The sequence below is a fragment of the Megalobrama amblycephala genome, linkage group LG5 (genome assembly GCF_018812025.1).
Source record: "Megalobrama amblycephala isolate DHTTF-2021 linkage group LG5, ASM1881202v1, whole genome shotgun sequence".
Lineage (NCBI taxonomy): Eukaryota > Metazoa > Chordata > Actinopteri > Cypriniformes > Xenocyprididae > Megalobrama > Megalobrama amblycephala.
In genome coordinates this window covers 25,650,129-25,674,597 of record NC_063048.1, presented here as the reverse complement: position 1 = coordinate 25,674,597, position 24,469 = coordinate 25,650,129, and the positions used below count along the sequence as shown (strand labels likewise).

General features: G+C 37.4%; 1 protein-coding gene and 1 long non-coding RNA gene across 5 annotated transcripts in view; one reads left to right on the top strand and one right to left on the bottom strand.

Moving 5' to 3' along the window:
- Window positions 1-70: 70 nt before the first annotated feature.
- On the bottom strand, window positions 71-10,700 carry LOC125268890. 2 transcript variants are annotated; one of them, XR_007184992.1, is made up of 3 exons: window positions 10,518-10,700; window positions 6,969-7,102; window positions 71-512 (listed from the first exon to the last, which is right to left on the bottom strand). It is a non-coding gene; the product is annotated as an uncharacterized LOC125268890 (long non-coding RNA). The 2 variants fall into 2 exon arrangements; XR_007184991.1 differs by having other exon boundaries at window positions 71-496; window positions 10,518-10,691.
- A 6,149-nt stretch (window positions 10,701-16,849) lies between these two features.
- esrrga (estrogen-related receptor gamma a) overlaps window positions 16,850-24,469 on the top strand; it is a 190,213-nt gene continuing 182,593 nt past the window's right edge. Inside the window, exons 1-4 of one of the 3 annotated variants that reach the window (XM_048191495.1) lie at window positions 16,850-17,034; window positions 17,294-17,440; window positions 20,824-20,946; window positions 21,201-21,745. The gene's annotated coding sequence lies outside the window, so the exon portion shown is untranslated. Of the gene's footprint in view, window positions 17,035-17,072; window positions 17,441-20,823; window positions 20,947-21,200; window positions 21,746-24,469 lie in introns of those variants that run through there. The other 2 variants (XM_048191497.1, XM_048191496.1) reach the window with 2 other exon arrangements.

Here is a 24,469-nt window from a genome sequence, read left to right as displayed (position 1 = left end):
TTTCAGGACTCTGGTCAATTCAAACACACGTGTTGTTATGTTTTAAAGAAAAGAAATCACATTTATTCAGGCTTACTCACATATCACATATTATTAAATATAAATATTTTAAAAAGGTAAACAAACGGTGGAGAGCAAACACTTAAATCTTCAGATCTTTGGAAACACTGAGCTTGTATATTCATTAAACTACAGAAACAAATGTTTTCTGAGAACTTCAGATTGTTTATTGATTTTCATCTCTGAAGCTTGAGTAAGTCTGTCTGAGGGGCTCCCACGGGACTCCAGGGGTTCGATGAGGGTGTCATGTTTCAAACCTGGCTGCACACTGTGCCATGTCAACTCCTGGGATATGATAACAAGTAGAATGAGTGGAGAGGACAGCAGTCCTGTTTCATCTGGGTTCCTCACTGGTTCTCATTACAGGGTTGGAGTTCACCATGACGTGGTCTTTACTTTCGATTTTTTTAGTCCTCGCTGCACTGCTGTGATCCAACTGAGAAAAAAATATGCTGTAAAAGTGGAGTTGTTACTAAATAGTTATTTATACTTGATCTGACCTGCAAAAAATTCTTTGTTGATGTGACCTATATTCAGGTTGATTTAGTCAATATTAAAGTGCCCCTATTATGCCATTTTTAAGGTTCCTAATATTGTTTTGAGACTCTTAATACAACATGTTTACATGCATTCAAGGTCAAAAAACACTTATGTTTTCTCATAATACAGTATATATAATATCACCTAATTTCTCAAAGATTCTTAAATGATTCATTCCAAGCAGTTCAAAGATTCAGTCTCTCTAAACCCCTTGTTTCCGTGAGCCTACTCTGCTCTGATTGGTCCAATGTGCCCAGTCTGTTGTGATTGATCTACCGCATACAGCGCGTCGGAAACGATACACCCATTGAGATTACTAGGGGTATTTAACTAGTTAGCGTGGACAGTGCTCGCATCTTCACATCCTATTATAACACATACCCCTTTTCCACCAAGGCAGTTAGAGTGCTGGTTCGGAGCCGGAGCCTAGTTTCAAATCAGTTCTTTGTCTTTCAACACCCAAAGCACCAGCTCCGAACTAGGAAAAGTGGTTCATAAGTAGCACCAAAACATTGCTGGGCTAGAAGTAAGAACCGTTTGCGTCAGGGGCTGGGGGGCGGGGTTACCGTGACCAACAAGAAACTTGTGCACTTGTGACCGCCATTTTTGAAATAGCAAGTCAGAATGCTATTTCATGCATTCTGACTTATTTACACTGTTAAAGAGTTGCATTCTCATGCTAAACATGGCCAAAGTTTCAAAACACGAGTTGGACGTATGACGGAGTATTTCTGTGCCAAATACACTACTTCCGGTTTCGGAGAGTTTTTTTCAAGTATGGCCCGTATGACGTCAAAAGAGAGCGGAATTCCTTGTATAGGCACTTCTCCCTGATAATCGTGCGCACACACATTACCCAGAGTAAGAGCCCATCGACGCGTTTCGTTCGGGATACGGAAGCTGAGATATTTTTCAACAATGGCTGTGTCCCAATTCAGGGGCTGTTCCCTTTGAAGGCTGCATACATCATCGAGGCAGTCTCATTTAAGAAAAATAACCGTTAGATTGCAAAGTAAGAAAGAAATTACAGTATTTTACACCTCACAATGAATATCAGTCAATTTTATTACGGTTACTTTTCTTACATATGACATCCTTGATGAAGTATTCAGCCTTCAAATTCGGTCTCCGAAGGACGCAGCCTCGGAAATGAGACGCAGCTCCTGTCACCGAAGGAGTGTGTTTTTGGTTGTGAGGGAAAGATTACTTTTTTCAGCTTCCCAAAGAACCCAGCTTCAAGGGAACAGTGGATAAAGTTTGTTTTTCCGGGGCAGCAGTGGAGTTGTGTATGTATGTTTGTTTGTTCCCGGGATTTTGGTGACGATTACTTTTTAAACAAGATGTCTGTGTTTTGTTGGCAATCAGCGCACAAGTGCATATAATGTAAACAACACAAACATTTTTATTCCCTTTATATTTATAATGATGTTGCAGCTAGCAGACGAACTCTACACAAAAGCTGCGCACGCTCGTGACTCTTTAGCTCCGCCCACGGCAGACACGCCTCCAGGAGCTCGGCTTTTTTCGGAAAGACTCGCTTTAGCGTATCTATCTTTTATAAATATGATAAAGACTTTTCAGAGATATGAAGGATGCATTGTTACTCTATATGTACTCAAGATTAACATGAGATTGGCATAAACTGTGTGTGATACCCCCCCTTTAATAAAATGTCGGAACACAACAAAAGATTGGGATTGTACTGCTGTGATATCGTTGAAAAAATGAATTTTAACCACTGATTCCTTGCAGCCTCATCATTCGGAAGTGAAAAAAAAAACAAATTTACTTTCACAGCGTCTTCTTGACTTGGTGTTAACAACATGAAAAAGCTACAGTGTTTTAGGGCATGTCAACTTGTTTGTGGGTGAACGACGTAGAACAGGGCATTAGGCAAATGTGTTACCCTTTGATGTGTACCCGTCACGGAAGTGACGAATTACTGATGACTCATTTAGGCTGTTCAGAGTCAATTCATTCTTTTAGAGACAATTGCTGCGTCCGAATTTGAATACTTCCCTACTATATAGCATGCGAAAAACAGTACGCCAACAGAATAGTATGTCCGAAGTCAGAGTATTCGAAAAAACAGTAGGCGAAAAGTCCCTGGATGACCTACTACTTCTTGGCGAGATTCTGAAGTGCTCATTCAACAGACACTTTACTATCCCATGAGTTCACAGGAGAGGATTTATGAATGGAGGTGAAGCGACGCAACTGACGCTGGTAGGTCACGTGATAATGACAACATGGAGGATGTAGTACATCTGAATTACTTTGAGAAGGTGTTCACTGCAAAGCAAATGGTTGGAGCTAACATTCAGCGAGGAGGACCGAATGTACAACCACACCGTAATCCTACCCTAACCCTACCCACAATTCTATCTCTCCACTGGACGTCCAGAGAGGAGGAGAGTTCTATACCTCCACCCCACTGGACGTCCAGAGAAGAGGAGCTGACCATCATAGACTCTGCATTGAGTACCACATAATTACATTCATACTTCATACTATATAGAACGTACTTTTGAATGGTTGATCAATGGTAAGATCAAATTCAAATGTAGTACCTACTCAGACAGTACGCAGACACTGAATATCTTAATTTATCGCGCATTTTCGACTTTGCAACTTTGCAGAACGTTTACATTCACAGACAGCTACATTACTCATTGCATGAAAGGTAATATCGAAAAAGCATAATGGGGCACTTTAAGTAATATTTTTGACTTAAATAAACCACTTTACATGTCTTCAGATGAAGCACATCCTGTTACCTGAAAAAAGATTTTTACAGTGTACTAAGTAAAACTTAACAGTACATAAAAAGTCAAAAATTAAATGAAAGGGTTCTTTTTCAAGGGTTCCTATCTCAGGACTATCCATTTTATAAGTAATTAAATTAATGAAAGTATTCTCTCTCTCTCTCTTTTTTTTTTTTATTTAACATGAAACAGTTTGCAGCCCAGTTTACTTTCATGATCTAATATATTTCCAGTTGTATCAAAGGCAATTCTGATCCTGTGCTTCTGTGTAATTTATTTATGCCAGACCTTCAGACTGATGGCAGAAGGCCTGGACTCCATGGCAGCTTTAATTGGCTGAGGACCACCCAAGAGACCATCTGACTGACATGTATAGCAACCAATCACGGTTTGTATTGTTCACCGTCATGTTTAGGTGAGTGGAAATGTAAAGTCAATAACACTGCCTATACCATGAACTTCACATATTTCACATACTTTTGACAGACCATTGTTTAGTTTATCCTGATAAGCGCTCATTGTCACAGTTATAAACACGACGGCTGGGACATCTCCCAGAAATCCTGTAGAATTTAACCCATCAGATGACAAATTAGAATCTCCTGAAGTGTTTCTAATTTCATGTGCCATATGCATTAGATGTTCAGCCAACGGTCCGTGGGTGTGACGTCTGAGGCTGAGACTAATATTTTATAAATGCATATTTTTATTTAAAAAATAAATTATAAATTATATTTTTATTCTCAATCATGACGTTTCTGTTAATAATTATAAGCAATGATAATTACATAATATTATTTCTGCAGCTGTAACTGCAAATTTATGTAAATGCACGTTTTTGTGGTGTATGTGCAACTTCAGATGCAGCAGACGTATCAACGACTTGTTTTTGTGTGTGTAAACATGTGGAGGCACAAGCGAGCCAGATACAGAACTGGCACATGGAACAGCAGCTACTTAACAGACACACTCTGCTTGTTTTCTTACGTATGTCACTCTCATATAAATAGTACCAGTTTAAGTACCAACTATTCACAGCATCTGTGCTTTTTGGCAACCTCCTCCTTTTGGCACATGGACCTCCTTATTTAAGTCCTTGCGTTTTCTTCTCAAATAGACCTTGTGGCCAAACAGCCACCTTGCCAATGGCTCCATGTTGACAAACCCAGATTAGGAGGATCTGCGGCCTGACCTTAGTGCACGCTGTGTCTGAACGGGTTCCTGGTATCGCATGACCAGTCATAATGGTGCGTAAGCCACATTGGGGATGCTGTCAGCACTGTGCTTCTGTTCACTTTGCCTGCTCAGAAACCATTGGCCAGCACCTCTGGAAAAGCAGATGATGATCCTTCCAGTCATTGGCAGTAAATTGGTTTTAAACAATCCTCAACATGTATTAAAGGAGGATGTTTGAAAACAGAATAAAATTCAACTCTCAGACAAAATGTCCAATGAGATCTACTGACATGATAACTAAGAAATATTGCTGTCTGAGATGCATCGCAAATATATTTATGCAACAACTTGGAGCACATCTGTTGCTGTGAATCATAATTTGAGTCACAGCTTGGTGCCCTAGTAATTACAAAATCTAATACGTTTGCTCTCACTTAAAAGCCTTCATGTTCCATGCACATGAAACAGCAAACAAGAGATAAGACTTCAAAACATGGCTGCTTTCAAGGTAAACTCTTAAAAGGCAAGATCCAGGTCTAGATGTTCAGGATTGTTTTTCAGACTACCTTCTTAGGCTCTGGTGAGGAGATATGCTGTATTACTGCATTTTATTATTTTATTTATTACTAGTGGATGATATTTGTTTGTTGGGAATTGTTTGCTTATATCTTTATTTTACTATTAGTAGATGATTTATTAGAATTAATAGAGAGAATATAATGTTTGTTTGGGGCATTTATCACTGCATTCTTGTTTGTTTATTTATTTATGATAGTAGTAGATGATTTTTGTTTGATGCTAGGTAGTTATTTATTTATTTATACTAGTAGTAGATTGTTTGTTTAATGTTTGGAAATGTATTGCTGCTTTGTTTTTTATTTGTTGATTTATTTTACAAGTAGATAATGTTTTTGATGTTAGGAATTTATTATGGCTTGCTTCTTTGAATGTTTGTTTGTTTTACTTTAGTAAATGTTTGCTAGATTTTTTATACTACATTTATTTATTTAATAAGCAGAAGATTGTTTTTATGTTAGGAATGTACTACTGCATTCTGTTTGTTTGTTTATTTATTTTACTAGCACATGATGATTGTTTGATTCTACACAAAATTGCTGGGTTAAAAACAACCGAAGTTGGGTTGAAAATGGACAAACCCAGCAATTGGGTTGTTTTAACCCAGCGAATGGGTTAAATGTTTACTACCCAACCTGCTGGGTAGTTTTATTTAACTCAACTATTGTTTAAAAATGACTGTATTGCTTGCTTAAAATGAACCCAAAGTATGTTGGAAATGAGCATTTAATATGTTTAATAAATGAACATTAATGAATAATAATTAAACAATAAACATGTATTAAATTGCTTATTAATAAATGTTCACCTTTTGATTATTATTGTTGCCTTTGGGTTAATTTTAAGCCAGCCATATGGTAATTTTTAAACCATAGTTGGGTTAAATAACCACTGGGTTTGTCCATTTTCAACCCAACTTGGGTTGTTTTTAACCCAGCGTATTTAGAGTGTAGGCATTTATTGCTTCATATTTGTACTGATAGTAGATTGTTAGTTTGATGTTTGGAATTTTGCTTGTTTGTTTTTGTTATTATTGCTTTCATTATTTTTTTTTAAAGTAGCATATGAAGTTTGTACCATATTATCATAGATTTTCTCATGTCATCCAGTATTCATTTGTGTTTATACTGGAATTCACCTACACAAATCAAACTTTGAGAACTTTGACAGTGTACAACTGAACACCCCCATTATGTCTTTGTATAAGTCTCGGTCAGCAGGAACTTGCTCAACCAGCACCTTGTTATGGCATCTCAGATGAGGAAGAAGACTCTCATCACTGAGGCATGTCCTGTATAAAGAGCATGAAACGGAAAAGACGATGTTTGTTACATATTGATGCCTATCAGCCCTGAAGATGGGAGCCATGTTTCATCCCCTCTGTGCTTCTCCGCCGCTTGGCAGACATGCCCCTTGCCGCTGCATAATCATATTAATTTATGCCCTGAATCAATTATGCATTCAGATTCTCCTGATAGCTTGTCACTTTTTATCCATTAGTCTTTGTGCGCCGGTTGTGGGATGGTAAATAAATAGAGAACACAACACGCCCCAAGCCGCTAGAGGTGTGGTGAGGCATCCGAGTGTATTTGTGGAGATTTAAGGGTTATTAAGCGAAAAGGGGGCAGTCTCTTTAATTTTTCTTATCTTGTTTGACACCTCGGAGGGTTTGTTAATGGCGGCGAGGGAGGGGCCGACAGGGTTGAAGGTGTCACATCTGAGTCGTATTTAACAAAGAGAGAGGAAGTTCACCAGGACGCTTGCCATAAACGATCACGCCACAAAATGCAAATAGTTTCTCTGATGAGGCATGTTGCCGCTCTCTTGACAGTGTCAGAGTAGCGCAATTACCTGGGAGAAGAGAGCTGGCACCGAAGGGAGGTTCGAGCTGGAGGAGACAGGCTTCGGCATCTGGGCTCGTGTTCACAAATTGTCTTATAGCCGAGAGTGTTGATGTGGAATCGGATATCCGCCTCCAAACTGACCTTAAACAAGATATGTAAGGATGATTCACAAGTACTGTCATGGACTCTTCGTTGAGAGTGCACATGATAAACTCTTTCCTTCTTTCCTTTTTTTTTAATTTTGTCAGAGTGGGGCAGAGGGTACAATCACTGTGTGCTTTTTGCTAATGGCAAACCTCATTTGTTTAAATACATACAATCTAGATGGAGAGCTAACGTTGAGCGGCTCTTGGGCTAAAAGGGCATGTGCATGTTTGGTGATACAGGAAACTGAATGTAGGCTCTTCACTTCTAATCCAGACATTTCACAGAGACGACAGGGGCAATGTGGACTGTGCTGTTTTTGCGTTCATCATAGCCACAGCCATTTGCATTCCATTAGATTTTGTAATCTCTATATTTAACCAAACCAATTCATTATACTACTACAATTTTTTTATATTGGTTTAGGATTTACTTTTTTTTTTTTTTTTTTTTTTTTTTAAATCACTAATTACAAAACGGCAGGTAACACTTGCTAAGATTTTATAACTTTGTAACTTAAATAACAATTTTTGGTTACTCTTTATTTTAAGGTGTCATTGTTACAGTGTAATTATATATTTAAGTACTCTGTAATATTAATGCATAATTTACTGTTATTACTATGGCAAGTACAAGTAACAAGGACACTAAAATAAAGTGTTACCTAATATTTGTTATTTACAACTTTAAAAAATTACAGTGTGGGATAGATAGATAGATAGATAGATAGATAGATAGATAGATAGATAGATAGATAGATAGATAGATAGATAGATAGATAGATAGATAGATAGATAGATAGATAGATAGATAGATAGATAGATAGATGGATACTTTAGGAATTTACAAAAAGCGTGCAGGTATAAGGAGGAAAGCAGAGAAGCGATATAAAGCACATGGCATTCCCTTTACGTAATAATAGGAAACCTATCGGGTTTCCACAGGGTTGAGGTTACACATCAATTAATGCCCAAATGCGGAGCAATCTGATCCATTTTCAAGCTGTGAGCTTCAGCAGTGTCTTATATTACGCAACGATGAGCTAGATATCTAACACCTTTCATTTCATTTTCTGCTGCTACAAAATTTTCAAATAGAAATAGCATTCCTCCATAAGGCCATATTTGATATGCAGTCTGCATGCTTGATAAACATTTTGTTGGGTGTAGCTTAAATAAAAATACAAAACTTCCTTATACTAAAGGAAGAAAGTTTTAAATGTTTGCTTGACTATGCATCTGTTATATAATTATAATAATTCACTAATAAATAATTCAGTACCAAAGTGTGATCTTAAGGTATGCATTTGTGTAATATGAATATATTCCTGGACATACTACATGGCAAATTGGCTTTCTCCTATGACGTACAAACAACAACTGCAAAAATAATTTACTCTGGTAATGCTAAGTCCAATTTAACCACAAATAACTTTCTTTTTTACAAATCTAATAAAGGACTCCTGTGGCCTCATGAGTTAGCAAAGTGTCCACTAGTTGCATACTTCAGATTCTCAGCAGATGCATTGTTTAAAATCATGCATATTTGGATTCCCTACTAATTGCTTTTTGCATGCTATATAATAGGAAAGTATATAGAAACAGAAAGAAAGAAACTTTTCAACAGAGCAGATCAGGACCATGGACAGCAGTCAGGATCTAGTGGAGGCCTACATACATATACTGTGTGTGTGTGTGTGTGTGTGTGTGTGTGTGTGTGTGTGTGTGTGTGTGTGTGTGTGTATATATATATATATATATATATATATATATATATATATATATATATATATATATATATATAAATGACTGCTTACATCACAATGTGTGTCATAATTATATGTGTGACCAAACGAACAAGGCATTCAAACACCTTCCGTTTACAGTATAATAAAAAAGCTAAAACCTTTTGCAAGCGCCCTACTATTCATTTATGATGGTGATTGTGAGAAAACGCACACGAACGCGTGAGAAACAGTATCCGCTCGATTTTCCATATGTCCAAAACTAAATAATGTAATAATAATAAAATAATGTCTTATTTCACGCAGAAGAAACTATTTGAAAGTTTTTTTTCTGCATTCAAACTCCCTGAAAACGCACCTCCTCGTTCTCCTAAAAGCGCGTCTCGTGCCGCTTGCTCTTATCTGCGCGTGCAGCTCTCACCAAACACACTCTAATACAAAACGACACTTAATTAAGTTTAACGTTAAGAATTGAAAACGTGGCTTTAACGTGAGGCTCAGTGTGCTAGTGCACGTATGTAGAACGAGAATAGCTTCACCAAAACCTAAGGGAAGTGTTACAGAAATGGACAAGATATAAAGGGGCGCGCGCGCACCCACACACACACACACACACACACACTGACAAATAAAAAGGATACAGGTTGAACTCTATAAATCATGACGCAAACATCCGCTTGCCTTTTCTCTGTCTCTTGTCACTGAATGGATTAATTCAAATCGTCTTTATGTTATTAGTTTATGGGCCATGAGATTAGATATGAATATGAAACAGTCAACCAGCACTGCGACAATATATCAAAGGCAATATAAAGGAATTAATACCTAGACAGGGTGAGATGTATGAAAGCTAACTATCTCGATTGGATGCTTACAGACTTTTAACAAGTTAGTGATAAAGACTGCTTGCTGTATGATTACAGCTAAAATGTACACAGAAATGTATCATGGTATGGACTTCACTTTTTTTTTTTTTTTTTTTTTTGATTTTCATGAAGACTATTGTTCTGAAACGTGGTTCTTTCTAAAATGGTTTAGTTTCATCGTTGCGTTGACAGTACAAAAACAGCGGGAAAACTTTTCTCAGTCCTATCTGAAACGCACTGATACTTCAGAGTTATGATAGGCTAATGTGTGTACAAAAACTTATTAAAAACTAGTAGTAGGCCTATTTGTAGTAACAAACAAACAAAAAAAAATGGTAGTATTTGTTCTGTCAGAAAAAAAAAAAAAAATCGTAAAAGAAAAGACAGACAACCGACACAGTCACCCAGACGTGTTTGTTTACTTCCTTTTGGTTCCTTGACGAAAGCAGCAGACGATCTGTTGAAATTTAATTCGATTACTTGAATAATTCATCTAATGATCTGTTGAAATTTACATGGAAGATTCTGGGGGCAGATCTTGCTGAGAGAGGGAGCTCCTGCGCAAAATTACGCCTTCCCTTCTCATTTGTTAGCCGTTTTATCTAAAAAGTTACCTATTTATAGCCAAGTGTACACAACAACCCGAGGGCATCGTAAACTGCGCGGCACCGTTTGAAGCTGAACAGTGATCGACACCTGCACTGACTGCACACTACAGGAGAGAAAAGACACCGCGCGCGCCAGCCAATTATCCCTCAGCAGAAGTGACACCCAGTGACCATGTGAGTACCGACATACTTACGTTTATAGATTGCGATGATGCCGAGCTTCAAATATTACTTTTATCTTCGTGTGTAACTTCACTTAATTATATTTGCATATCAATGGCAGGTTAACCAACCAGCCCTCATCGCGCGCGTCTGCACAGCTCTCCACACCTCTAACTGATAAAGCGCGCGAATCTGACAGAGACTGCTTGAGGACTACTATCGTTTCGTTACGGATACTATTGTCAAATGAATCATATCAGATGTATCATTTGGATTATATAAAACTCTAGTACATTTATTACAATCTAGATAATGAAAAATGCAATAACAAAACAAGTTTATTAAAAGTTATACATAAACGTTAGAGGAAACCAGCTGTAACATCGATTGAGTTGTAACGTCAACAGTTTAAGCCGGGGACACACCTAACGATTAGCTGAAACATTCTAAGACTGAACAGAACACACATACCGATTGTTTCCTTCAACTGGAGCCGATTTTAATCGTTGACAGTCGGAGAAGAACACCAACGTTTACGATTGAGACCGCTGCTAAGCAACACACTGTGCGCGGGATCTTGAAAATGGATGTAAACAAACAGCTGGCGCTCTTCATCTGCAGCTATATTTGTGCGGAAAATAACAAAAAAAAAAAGAGGAAAACGCACACTTTGTTTTCAACAGAGAGAATTTGAGGTGAGTAAACTTTGGTAAATTAATCTATTTTTAGAGCTTGCACTCCGGTGGTGTCGCCGTTGTTAAGCAACGATAAGCTGCAATCCTCAATGAAGCTTGTTCGACTTGAAACGGCACTGTACAGACCATTAAATTACCACAGAAGTACATTATACTACCACAATGCGACCTCAAAGGGCACTTTCACTTTCGCGATCAAAGGGGCAGGGCTCTTTATATTCTCTCTGTATATATTGTATCATTAACTGTTAATTTTGTATCCGTATCTTTCCAGATAAATAATATATATACAAAACATGATAAAAAAAGTCTAACGTTAGTCATTATCTTTATCACTTGTTGCCCCCCTATTGGCTGGTGCCCCAGGACACTCGCCCAATCCCGTCTATGGATAATCCGGTCCTGTACCTGATACGTTCAAAGCTTCCGCAATAGCAGCCCAGCTTCTTTCCTTATCACTTCTATTATGGTACGTTATTCCTTCGAAGATATGTTGTATTCGTACTCTTGCCAGAGTTCAACCAGTTTTTCTTCCATACCGGTTGTCCAATGTGTATTTATGTTGCAAACGTTTTTGACGCCATTTCGCCGCTTGTTTACAATCGCCTGACACATTCTCCAAGGAAACAGAGACGTCATCGGTCGCAAATATTATGCTGCCTTCACGTGCTCTCAGCGCTATTGTAAAAATGACTTTCCTTTCGAAACTTGAATGCGATTTGCTCGTAATCACTACTTCAGAAGTGGGAATTATCACATTTGAGAAGAATCTTTGTGAGGAGGACTGGCAATGACTGTTTCTAAAAATTCTAAGACTAGAATCGTTAGACGCAGCACACTGCACGATTTTAAGCACCAACTGTAAACACCGACTGAACGCAACTGGCTCTGACTCGGCGCGATTGGACATGATCAGTCGTAAGTATCAAATTACACTCATAATCGGCCTTACAATCGTTAGGTGTGTCCCCGGCTTTAGCCAATTAGAAATAGGCCACTGGGTGAAATCACTATCATGCACGAGCACCCTCCACCTGAGGTGACATTAGAAGTTGGAAGAGTCTTTGTAAAATTATAAAGGATTTACAGGATAAAATACAACTTTATGTTTGACTCGTAATAATGGATGTTAAATTAGTATCATCTTAATCATCAGGTTTTCTTATTTAATTTGATTTAAAATATCCACACAAGCTTTTCAACTACATGTTTAAATATCATAGACTAAACAGATATTGGGGAAAGTACAAGTTTCCAACGTACTTCTAATGGACATTTAAAGACTGCGGCACGGTGTATATTAGGCCACATTGTCTCACAGATTTTTTTGTTGTTGTTACTTTTTAAACTTTTTTCTTAGGTTTTATTTGCTGTTTTAATTCCTATATGTTCACCATTTTGAATAAATTTAAAAATAAATAAGTGGTGATAGAAGTTTCCAAAATAAGTATATAAAATGGATCATCAGAACAATTTTTTTCCCGCTCTCCCCTTTATTCAAATGCGCACGCGCACAAGCTAGCAATCATTCCACTCCACAACCCCGTCCCCCCCCACACACACCGGGCCTACATACTGAGGACTATACAGAATTTCTGCGCTCCAAACAATAAACTTAAAACTGTTATTTTAACCAGACGTAATATACAACTTGAACAACTTTAGATCACTGCATGATCTATAGGGGGAAAAAAGAAAGAAAAGAGAGAGAAAATAACCCAATAGTTTTGTGGAATAGGACATTAATCGAAGGAGCGCGAGCATGACAAGTGCTCCTAAAGATTTATAGATTTATATTGGCGTTGCTGAATTATCTCCGAGGTGCCTTTAATCTTGATTTAATTAACATTAAAGTGAACCATCAGTGAGAGGGGCCACATCGGATCAAAGGCCGCTGTAGTATTTGTGCACGAGAGAATGCTGATGATATGATTAGACTGATAGACAGCAGATGAAATGAGCAGATCTCCACAGCCCTGTCGTATGTGCCCATATGAGGCGCTTCCAGCTCGGATCAGGAGAAGCTTTGGGACGGATATACATTAGGTGGCAGCAAAGAGACTCTATTTTTGAGCAAAGGACATACACTAGGCCATGCATGACTTTATGCGGTAGATAGTAAATATGGAGAATAAAGGGGTGCAAAAAGTGATGCCATTATTTTAATACACAAATGAGGGAATTAAAATGCCAGTGCGTGAATCTGCATATAGAGTATGTTTTTCATATCTTATATAACTAGTGTATAAGCAATATTAAACAAGATTCAAATATAAAATAGGCAAGGGTTTAATAAATTCACTTTATACAAACGAAAATACAGGTGGTTAATAGTGTTTCTTCTTTCTTCTGCTAGGTTTACATTCATCTGTCATTCCATGTTTGTTAAAAACAACAACAAAAACATCAGCATTATGTACATTACTGGCTAAAAGAGATGTCTGGATGGGATTGGTTTAGGGATTCCTTTTTAACGACCCTATAAAGTTCAATTAAACCATCAAAATATGAGGAAAAAATTAAGTTTTTTTTTTTTTTTTAATAAATTTTAATAAAAGAACAAAACATTAAACTTGTCTAAAGTATTTCTCTGACAAAAGTATTTGGCCAAAAAAAAGGTGGTTAAAAAAGAAGCTCTCAGGAAAAAGCATACACTGACGACAACATAATCTGTTAATAATGTTTGTTGGCTCTCTCATGTTTTTGCATGTGTTTATAACAATATCAGTTTCATAACAGTTTCATTGCATTATCCCAAATAAAACAATTGACTCCAAGCACAACAACGCAATATGCTTACAAAATTTGTAACACATTTTTAATCACTTGAATCACTTGAATGAAGGTGTCAGTTTTCCTAGGCCGGACATCACTTTGGTCACATCTGTACCATAAAATGAAAACTTTTTAAAAATGATTAGCCTTCATCTAATATACTCTTTGTAATTTTGAAATGACGAGACAGCAGTAGATGTGATTACATATTAAATGTCTGTGTGACATTTACTGCAAAAAAAAAAAAAAATGTTGTTTCTATCCATTTAACATCACAATAATTTGTCATTTCTACTTGTGTTATGAGTAATTGATGTTTATTGATGTTATGGATTTTCACACTTTCAACTAGACATCTTTAGTTAATTTAAAAGTGGTTGAAAAAGTGCAATGGAAGCTTGTGGAAGCTACTTTTGCTTTTTTAGTAATCTGTTCAGAATCAGAATTAATCACACATGATAGCTCTGAAAAAAGGCATGATGACAAATTGTTTTTACACCATTAGATCAGGCCACATTTGTAAAAATGAGAGAGAGAAGACAAGCTTTGCCTGACAACTCATGTTTGCCTAATCATTTACTGTTGTGGGATCTGTGTCTTATAGACACTGTTGTTTCCTATAGGCAAATTTCTTAGTGATTTGGTGATGCTTATAGCTCAAGTTTGCAGTGTGTTGCTGGGTTTGGAGCTGTCCGGGGTGCTGAAATGTTACTGCAATCCTCAGAACTCAAATCTGCCACTGTTGAAGCTGCACAGCAAGGAATGACTATAAGTAAACAGGAAATAATGTCAATTAAACCTAAACTGAACAATGATGAGCTGAACTGAGACCTTAACATTTTGCTAATAATGTACTAAGACAGCTTTTACCTGTTGATATAAAACAAAATAACTCAGGTTAACATAAGAGTTGTTACTAAAAAAAAAAGAAAAAAAAAAGTGGGGGGATATTTCAATTAGTATCACAAATACATGAAATTAAGGTATAAAAAAGTGATGAGAGAGTAAGTAAGTAAGAGAGAGAAACATTTAGCCTTCACATATGACATGTTCTCTGTATTGCTTCAAATAATGGTACACTCTAAGAATGTTTTATCAGGAGACTTAAATTATGATTCATGTGATAACATGTGAATTAACTAAAAATATTATTTGAATGAATCAACCTAGGTTACACCAACACAAAGTTATTTTTAAGGGTCAGATCAAGTAGAAAAATATACCTGAAATGATGCTAAAATATCTTTATTTTAATTTCAAATGCCTGTAAATATTTAAAATCATAAGTGTAGTGTGTAACTTTTGCATATTTTTTCATGTAATATTTATTATCTAACAAAACACCACTGACTTTCCATTACATGCATGAGGACACCTAAAATCATAAAAGGACGATACTTTGGAGACGTTGACTCGGTCAGCATTAAAGACTAGTCACTTTACAGAATTTATGGCCGAGAACTAATTAGTCTTAAGTTTAATAAATACGTCATAAATTCAATCAAAGGCATATTATTGGATTAAGATTCATGGTTTAGGTCATTGAAATACATTTATTTCCACCAACTGAATTATTAGCGTGGAGACATAAATAACCTGGTCTAACACAAGTGATATCGCTAGCGATATCATTGCTGCATAAACAAAGACAACACGGAATGCATGTTACTGAAGAGACAAGGTGGAAGGGGCAAAAAATAGGAGGGCTGCTAATCCTGGGGTGTAGGATGGGGGTTTGGGGTTAGGTTTGCGTTTCCCCCCAGGGGAGAAATACATGCCGGGACACTTGAGGGATGGACAGTCCGGGACAGTCAGTAACACTCAGGCTACTCTCACCTCCAGCCCCGCGCACAATCCAAAACAATACACCCGAGCTATATCCGTCATCTCATGCTGGCGTCAGTCTGCTGTCGCCTGCCTCTCCTCTCCCCTCTCTCTGCCCCTGCACTGTATCGAAATAACAGCACGGCCAGTATGGCAGCAATGAAGCGTCGTTACACAATGTATCTTGCTTATTATTACCCTAGAGTTCCAATGAGCACTGGAGACTGAGGCTGGGATGTGACCTTTGGCATCTTGTTCTCTTTTAAAGCGTGCAGTGGAAGTTACAGGGGCAGGCTGCATCTGAGATATGAAACTTTTCCTCTGTGTCAGCAGGATTTAGGGATTTGGTTGCATGTTAGTCCTCTGTTTGTGTCTTGGAGCTGATTGATTGTTCTCTTTAATTAGGAACGGTCTCCTTCAACTCTTCACGCTTCCTGTTTTTATGTCTGTCACTTTGTCATTCAGTTTTCCAGGGTTGCTAAAAGAACATGGTTGATAAAATATGCAAAAAGAAAAATTCTACTCCAATGACATTCTTGATCTCTTTTTATGATAGGTATCACTTATAATTGCTTTTAAACTTAATACAGAGAAATTACCTGGACAACCTATTTCTAAGTAAAGTCAGTTATAACTAAACCTAAACTTTACTCAAGCTAAATGGTTTCATCCATAGTTAAAGCAAAGATATTATGTCAAAACATAAAAGTAAAAATAAAAGGAGCTTTAGGGCTGTCCTTGTAGAATATTTATACAGTATAAATATGTCCCACAAACAAAAAAACATCTTAAAGTGAATAAATAAATAAAGCTCCCTACATGGAGAAGTTTATCAGTGACTTATAACTGGAGCAACTCTTATCCTGTGTGTGTGTGTAGTGAGGGGCAGTTTAAGAGAAATTAAGTGAAAATTGTTGGAAAACAATAATGTATTTTTTTTGTGTGTTTGATGATAGAGATATGATATGACATGTATTTCACTATCCTGAAGATTATAAAATAATGCACTTACAGATTTTGCACAATGACATTTGCACATTTCTGACATGTCATTTTTCTTTTTTGTATACTATATACAGCATGCAAAATGGCCAAATGGATGTCTGAATATGCAATTTTCACGATACACTAGAGATGAACAATAGCCTGATGATGACCATACTCACCTGCTGAAATTCTAAAGTGTGCAGCTTTGCTATACCATAATGACAGAGAACCGGGGGGGAAAAAAAGCCTTACTGCATTGAAACTACAGGTAATCAGATGGAATGTCAGGAATTATTAACTTTCAGTTAGGAATAGTATATATCGACTGTTTTGAACGCTAGAGGACTGTTACACTGCCATAATAGGGGATTAAAAACAAAATTTTCAAACAATTTGCCATCAAAAGGCATGTGTAGGCTCATCCTGAGATATATTTTTGAAATAATTTCTTTTCTATTGCATTTCAATGCCACATCTGTATGTATTTATAACAATGAATAGAAATATTGACCACAATATTTCCATAGGACCCCTATTTGCAGAATGTAAACGTCCCGTTAGAGGCAGTGGACGCACGAATGTGAGTGTACGCCGCAGCTGATTGGACAGGAGTTTTAAAAAGCAGGCGCTGTCACTTTAAGAAGCAGTTCTTACCTGGACACCCGCCACACAAGGTAACCGACGCTTTATATCTTCAACACGCCTACATTTACGTACATAAAGCTTTTATTCACCCACTTCTGCATCAAAATGACATACGGCTGCCATAAAAAGCATGTAGCACCTTCACATGATCAGTTTTACCCTCGTTTTAGTTTCATTTCGGTGTCGAGCGAGATTCCGAAATGAATAAATTCACCCACAACATCAACTCGAGAAAGTCATAGAGATGTTGTTGATAGCAAAGTGCGCGTGTATCAGATGGATGCGATTTTAAGATAGTCACACCGTCCCTGTATTCGTAACTTTAGCCCCTGCCGATGGAAATAATGCGCAGTGCTTTAGCGAGTGGAGCGCTTGTCCTTGAAATGTTTAGTAACATTGAGATGGAGACAGACAGCGACGCGGCCGCCATGAGATCGATTCATTCCGTAAGCTTGAGAAATTGCTCAATTCTGTTGCAGAGCGACGTTTCTACCGAGCACATGGTAGCGTGTCAGGCGAAAAGCACGCTGGATGTGTTATTGTATTTGATGGGACACCCACCAGGATATAACGTGAGCTGAGAGCTGCAGTTTCAGCCAATATAAATCAGCAACACATCTCTAGCTGCTTTTATGCCACATATGCCCTTGTTGAGCTTTGTTTATTTGCAAAGGAGCCTGATCCCAATTCACAAACAGCCTCAAAATGTGCCATAGCGCTGTACCTTTAAGGTACTGTATTTTACAGAGCCCTCATTGGACCATGTAGGGATATTTATGAATTTATTTTTCAGTTCTGATTATTTGTGTCTAAGGTTGTGTAATCTGCTTCGTGCTTATAAACTCCTCACAGATTTGTAAAGTGTACCCTCAATTTTGACATTTGTGTTCGTAAACCGCACCCACTGGTGTGTACACAGTACCTTCAGTCTAGAGATATGTGTACAGTGTAGCCTACCTACTGTACATAAAAAAAAAAAAAAAATGTTTTTCCAAGATGGTTACTAAATATTTTCCTTTTATATGAACGTTTTCAAATGAAATGCTCACTGAGTGTTAGGTTTGGGGTGGAGCTTCAAAATTTTTGTACAAAAATCAGACCATACAAATATACGAAAATGGCAATTTGTTAAATACGTTAGGTTCATAGAACTTGGGTTGGTTTTTCACACAGCAAAAAACTTTTCTCCCTGTCTCCAGACCCAGAGTCACAACAAAACTAATTTACCTAAAGAAAAGACAATCCACATCCCTTTCACTCTATTTGTGGTTGTAAATACAATTAATAATGTTTTGTAAATGCATTAAATTGCACATATTTTTAATTAATAGAACAGTCCACAAATAAATGGGTAATGTGTTAAAATGAGGATACAATTTAAATCTGTGCGCATGAATGGTTAAAATAAGTAATGGTTTACAAATTTGAGTACTCGTAGAAAATCATGGACAGATAATTGTCTTACCTCAAAACAACAACAACAGGGAGTGTCCATTGTATCTTGCATTTATAAATGCAGACTGTGGCATAATTTCCCCTCCTGCCGATTATAAAGATTTCATTGGCCATGTCAATCATACAACCTGAAATTCGCCATGAAAATAGCAACCCAGGCTCATTAAAAAAACGCGCCTTTAGCGACATTTCTGTAAAATGATATTATGTTGTTCCATGCACCTTTTGCAATAATTTCAAAGTGAAGTTCCCAGGGACAAGCGCTAAATATTGTTCAGTTTTATCCAGAAAAGATGATCGTGAGCCTGGCAATGCTGGTTGATGTACGTATTCATGAGGCAGTTTGGAAATGAAATGTCCGTTGAGTTGCATCTGAGTATGCTAATAATCTACCACCTGCACTAAACCCTAAACTGAACTCAACCGATCGTGTTAACAAAAGCAAACGTGAAATAAAAACTCATTTGCTGAATAAACAATGCCATTTTGGCTTGCTTCTACAAGTCTACAAGCTTGTTTATCATGAATCTTGTTTCACGGGACTCGTACCCAATGTTGCAAATGCAATGTTGTACCAGGTGAGCAGGTTTACTACGACAGAAAAGCCATGCATAGTATTGTGGAAGGAACTGTGCCAAAATAAGTCTTGATTAATCAATAATCTGCCCCGTTATGATAATTTGAGTGAAAAGGAATACAAGTTGTTGGTGTTTTAGTGCCATTAGTGTTCATTTCAGCTGGAAATTGCAGTAAATTGTATGCATAGGTATTTTTGGAATTTTACAAAAATGCAGGTATATGCACATTTTTCCAATGAGCTTTTGTCGGAAAATAACCATAAAAACTGACATGGCGATAAGAAACAAAACGAACTTGCCCTTAAGTCATTCATAACATGTATGACTTTCTTTTGTTCTCTTTTCCATACAATCACGAGTCTTATGGACTACTACTATGTATGTTTTCCAAGTGCCATGCAGTCATGTGAGAAACAGTGAAATTTAAGTTGATATTCTACAATAGCTCTCAAATCACTTTCATGTTTGCAAATTTTCAAACTTGCCATGTTAAAAGGATAGTTCACCCAAAAAATAAAAATTCTGTTATTAATTACTCACCCTCACGTCGTTCCAAACCCGTAAGACTTTCACTCATCTTCGGAAAAACAAATGAAGATCTTTTTGATGAAATCTGAGAGCTTTCTGTCCCTCCATAGACTGCCTATGCAACTGAAAATTTGACGCTTCAAACAGTTCATAAAGAGATAGTTAAACTAATCCATATGAATTGAGTGGTTTAGTCCAAATTTTCTGAAGAGACTTGATCGCTTTATATGATGAACAGATTGAATTTAGGCTTTTATTCACATAAAAACATTGATCAGCGAACATAAACAGAAGCTGACACAAACCTCTTGCGGAAATTCAAACATGCTGCGTAATACACGAGAATGAACCTCATTGGTTCTCGCATGTCATGCGAACATGCTTGAGCTTGTGTTGGTTTACCACAACTGATGTGTGAGTTGATGAATGTTTGTGTGAATAGAAGCCTAAACTCAATCTGTTCATCATATAAAGCGATTGTTTCTCTTCAGAATATTTTGGACTAAACTGCTCGATTCATATGGATTCGTTTTATGAACTCTTTATGAACTATTTGAAGCGTCAAAGTTTCAGTTGCGTAGGCAGTCTATGGAGGAACAGAAAGCTCTCAGATTTCATCAAAAAGATCTTCATTTGCATTCCGAAGATGAACAAAAGTCTGAGGGTGTGTAATTAATTGCAAAATTTTAATTTTTGCGTGAACTAACCCTTTAAGATGCACTGCACCAGTTTTGAAAGTAAACTAAACAGCATTGTTTCTTATTTACAAGATATGTTGAAGTTTAAATCAAATTTTAAACTCTGTGGCAAAAGGTTTTTAGTGAGTAACATGCTGACTTTTTTTTTTGTAGCTTGACCCCTGCTAACTGTATGATATCGTTGTTTGGAAAAGAGCAGCTTGAACATGCATCAGAACGTCTCCTTTTGTGTTCTTCACAAGAAATATAGTCATACAGGTTTGCAACAACATGAGGGTGAGTAAATAATGACAGAATAACCCTTTTAATGTTATTTAGTGCAATGATTTTTCTCGTTGTTGCTCGTTAAATAGCAGTACATGAGAATATTGCTCAAACATAGTCAGGTGTCATCCTGTGCTGTTGTTTTATTCGAGAGTTACCGTCTCCGCTCAAATCTTGCATTGTGAAATGAGCAGGAAACGCTCGAGAGTATTTCCAGAAATGTGAACCCTCTTGAAATAGCTGTTTGTTTGTTTGTTTGTTTATAGAAGTCTGGTTTTGGGGAGGTTGAACAATCAACATTTTTCACATGAGACAGCCATACATCAGGGACCACAGATCCCAGAGGCTCCCGGCTGGTGACAGTTAGCCCCCTAGTCCGGAGATCCAGGCTCCCACTTCCTTGAAACGTGATGCTTCTGCTTTTCAGTAAAGCAGCTCTTTTCTGCCGGCTTGCAATAGGAGCTCAGCCGGCGCTGTGTACTAGTACACAAGCGAGAGGGAACGAGCCGGTCAGCTTGCCCAGCAGCCTCTTTTCTCTCTCTCTCTCTCTCTCCTTCTCTCGCTCTCTCTCTTTCCTCCCTCCTCTTTCTAACCCTCACTTGCCAAGCTAGGGTCCTGCTTAATGATTTTGAGAGAAACACACAGCCCCTGATTCAGGCTAGCTGAGGGAAAGCAAGCAGGCTTTTTTTGTGTGTGTTTGTGGTCGCTGCACTGGGAAAGGGGAGGAAAAGCGAGAGGCAGCCGGCGGGCGGACGTCCTTGTCCTTGAAAAACTGCACCAGAGAACTCTTTGAGGGAAGCCAGGATCCAGCGTAAGTAAGGCACACCTCTGACGGGGAGGGACAGAGGGGTGCATGGGAGACCTGCTGCTCTGTGTTGACCCGCCAGGCTGGACTGAGCCACGGTGGTTCTGGATATGTGGCGCTTGGTTCTTTAAATGCTTAATGCTTTTGACAGGGGATTAGGTGAAACATAAAATGCCTTATGTCTCCGAAAAAGCCTGCCAAACTTTGTTCTGTGAAGCTTACGCTCGGTTGTAGTACAAAGCCGGGTAATCTGTTTCTCTGCGAACTGAAGCATACTGTCACAACATTGCAGTCTGTAATGATTTAGTTGTTTTATTTTGTGTTATAATAGGACAGATGACACTGGGTTACATCGGTGCAAGGACTTACCTGCTTGTAGGCCATGATTTCATGTGTACACAATGGAAGTATCGCTTAAGATTATGCATCTTTCACATCATGGCAGTGATTTTGCAGACACAATACAAAACATGTAAATGAGCTCTTGTTTCAATCCCAATGTATTTATGTAGAGCATGAGGGATCTCGTCGTAGCACTGTGACTGCTCTGCTAGCCAATCCAGGTCAGCCAGTCAATATTTCCCACATACTTACAATACTGAAAATTTGACACCGGCTAAAGAGGCTTTTCTGATCATGTTAGTACTTACGTTGTGCAACCAGACATGCTTGGATGAATTTTATTTATTTATTTATTTTGGGATAAACTCGCACCCTGTTTTGCTGCGTATGCATCACTCCCTAATTGATACCCGAAGCTTTCTGAATGTGGATCGTCTATTAATATACACACCAGTGATGCCTGCCACAGCACTGCCGCATGTTTGCAAATGAAAACTACTGATCCACTGTCTTGTCATTTCTCTATGTTGTCTAGTAGTGGCTCTACTTGTGAACGTCAAAAATTGACGGCAGTGAATAAAAACCGGCGTCGTCGTGCAAATGTACAGGTATTTGCTTGTGATGCACAATATATCGGTAGCATATCGGTTATATGTCGTAAATTCATTGATAGTTTTTTTTTTTTTTTTTTTTTTAGTATTTATTATTGTTTATGCTCATTTTGTACATTTATATCACCTTTGCCATCATCTAATGCTCACTTAAAATGAATCTATATTAATAAAGAATACATTTAACTGTTATTAAATTAATATTAACAAATGTCAAAATAAATATCACATTTTTATTCTGTACATTATAATGTTGTGACGCGTAAATTCACCTGTAGTGTTTAAAATGATTGGTTTGAGTTTTTACTGTTAAACAAAATAAAGAATTTTAATATCAGCCATTTATGGGATATCGGCCATAACATAACATTGGTTTATCTCTAGTGTGTATCGAAATTAATAATTTTTTTTATTCAGCAAGGATTTAAATTTGATCAAAAGCGACAGTAAATGTTTATTACATTGTTAAATCTATTTCAAGTAAATGCTGTTCTTTAGAACTTTCTATTAATCAAAGAATCCTGAAAAAAGTATTTTTTTAAACAAAAAATATTAAGCAGCACAAGTGATAATAATAAGAAATGTTTCTTGAGCACCAAATAAGCATATTAGAATGATTTCCGAAGGATCATGTGACACGAAAGACTGGAACTGAAAATTCAGCTTTGCCATCATAAAATGACATTTTAAAATATTTTAAAATAGATAGATAATTGTAAGTAAAATATAAGATTTTCAATATTACTGTTTTTACTGTATTTTTTATCAAGTAGCACAGCCTTGGTTAGCTTAAGAGATGCCTTTCAAACTTTTGAATGGTAATTAACAATATATATACAATTATTTTAATATGGTTTTAAGTCTTGAGTTTATATACTGAATATCTCTGTTCCTGTAAAAGATCTATTTACTGCTAATCCCTGGTTTGCTTTGCAGTGCAAAAGGCCTCTGAAATCCTGTAGACTTTGAGCAAAGATGATCTTCTGATTAGTATTCCACTGTCATAATGTATCCGTCAAGTTTACAAGCTCACCCTCGTCCCAATGTATTCTGGGGCATGGTACACAGCATGTCGCTTTAGTTCAGCAGGATTTGACTCTGGTGTTGCCAGAGTAGCCTATGCATTAATTTCTGAACACCGAGATCTTTTGATTTCCTGTGAAGTTGGGGATCCACATAACATGCGGTTACATATGCGTCAATTCATTATCTTGAAAAGAAGTATTTAGATTGTTAATCCTGAGGATTAACACTCTGAATTAAGAAATGTGTATTACCTCGCACCCACTACCATAAACGCTTTGGCCGAGATAATCCTGTCCAAGTTACCGAGTATATGGAGTTGATTATTTTATTTTATAAAAAGGTTAGTTCCAGTCCTTGTTTCTGATTGGTCAATAGCTGTGTTTTATTCACCATAAAGCACGGCTATGACCGCTTCACTCAACGGTTTTGTGTATCACTGCAACACCCTTAGCAACCATCCTGAGCAACATAAACAATCACTATAGTAGGGATGTGTCACGATTTTCGAATATTCGATTAGTTGATTTAATTATAGAATTTCGAATAGGTTGTGCGATTGTCATCTTAAAAAAAAACGTAGAACACAGACTAGCGTGGCATATAACAGAGACGTTAAAATCAATGTTCACAAGACACAAGTGCCGTCATTCAGGCTGGCTGTTCACAATGTTATAACGGGGTTCGGCAGCCTAAAATCAATATGGCTTGAGGTAGGCTTGCTGCGATAGTCGGTGTTGCCGGTGTTCAGAAA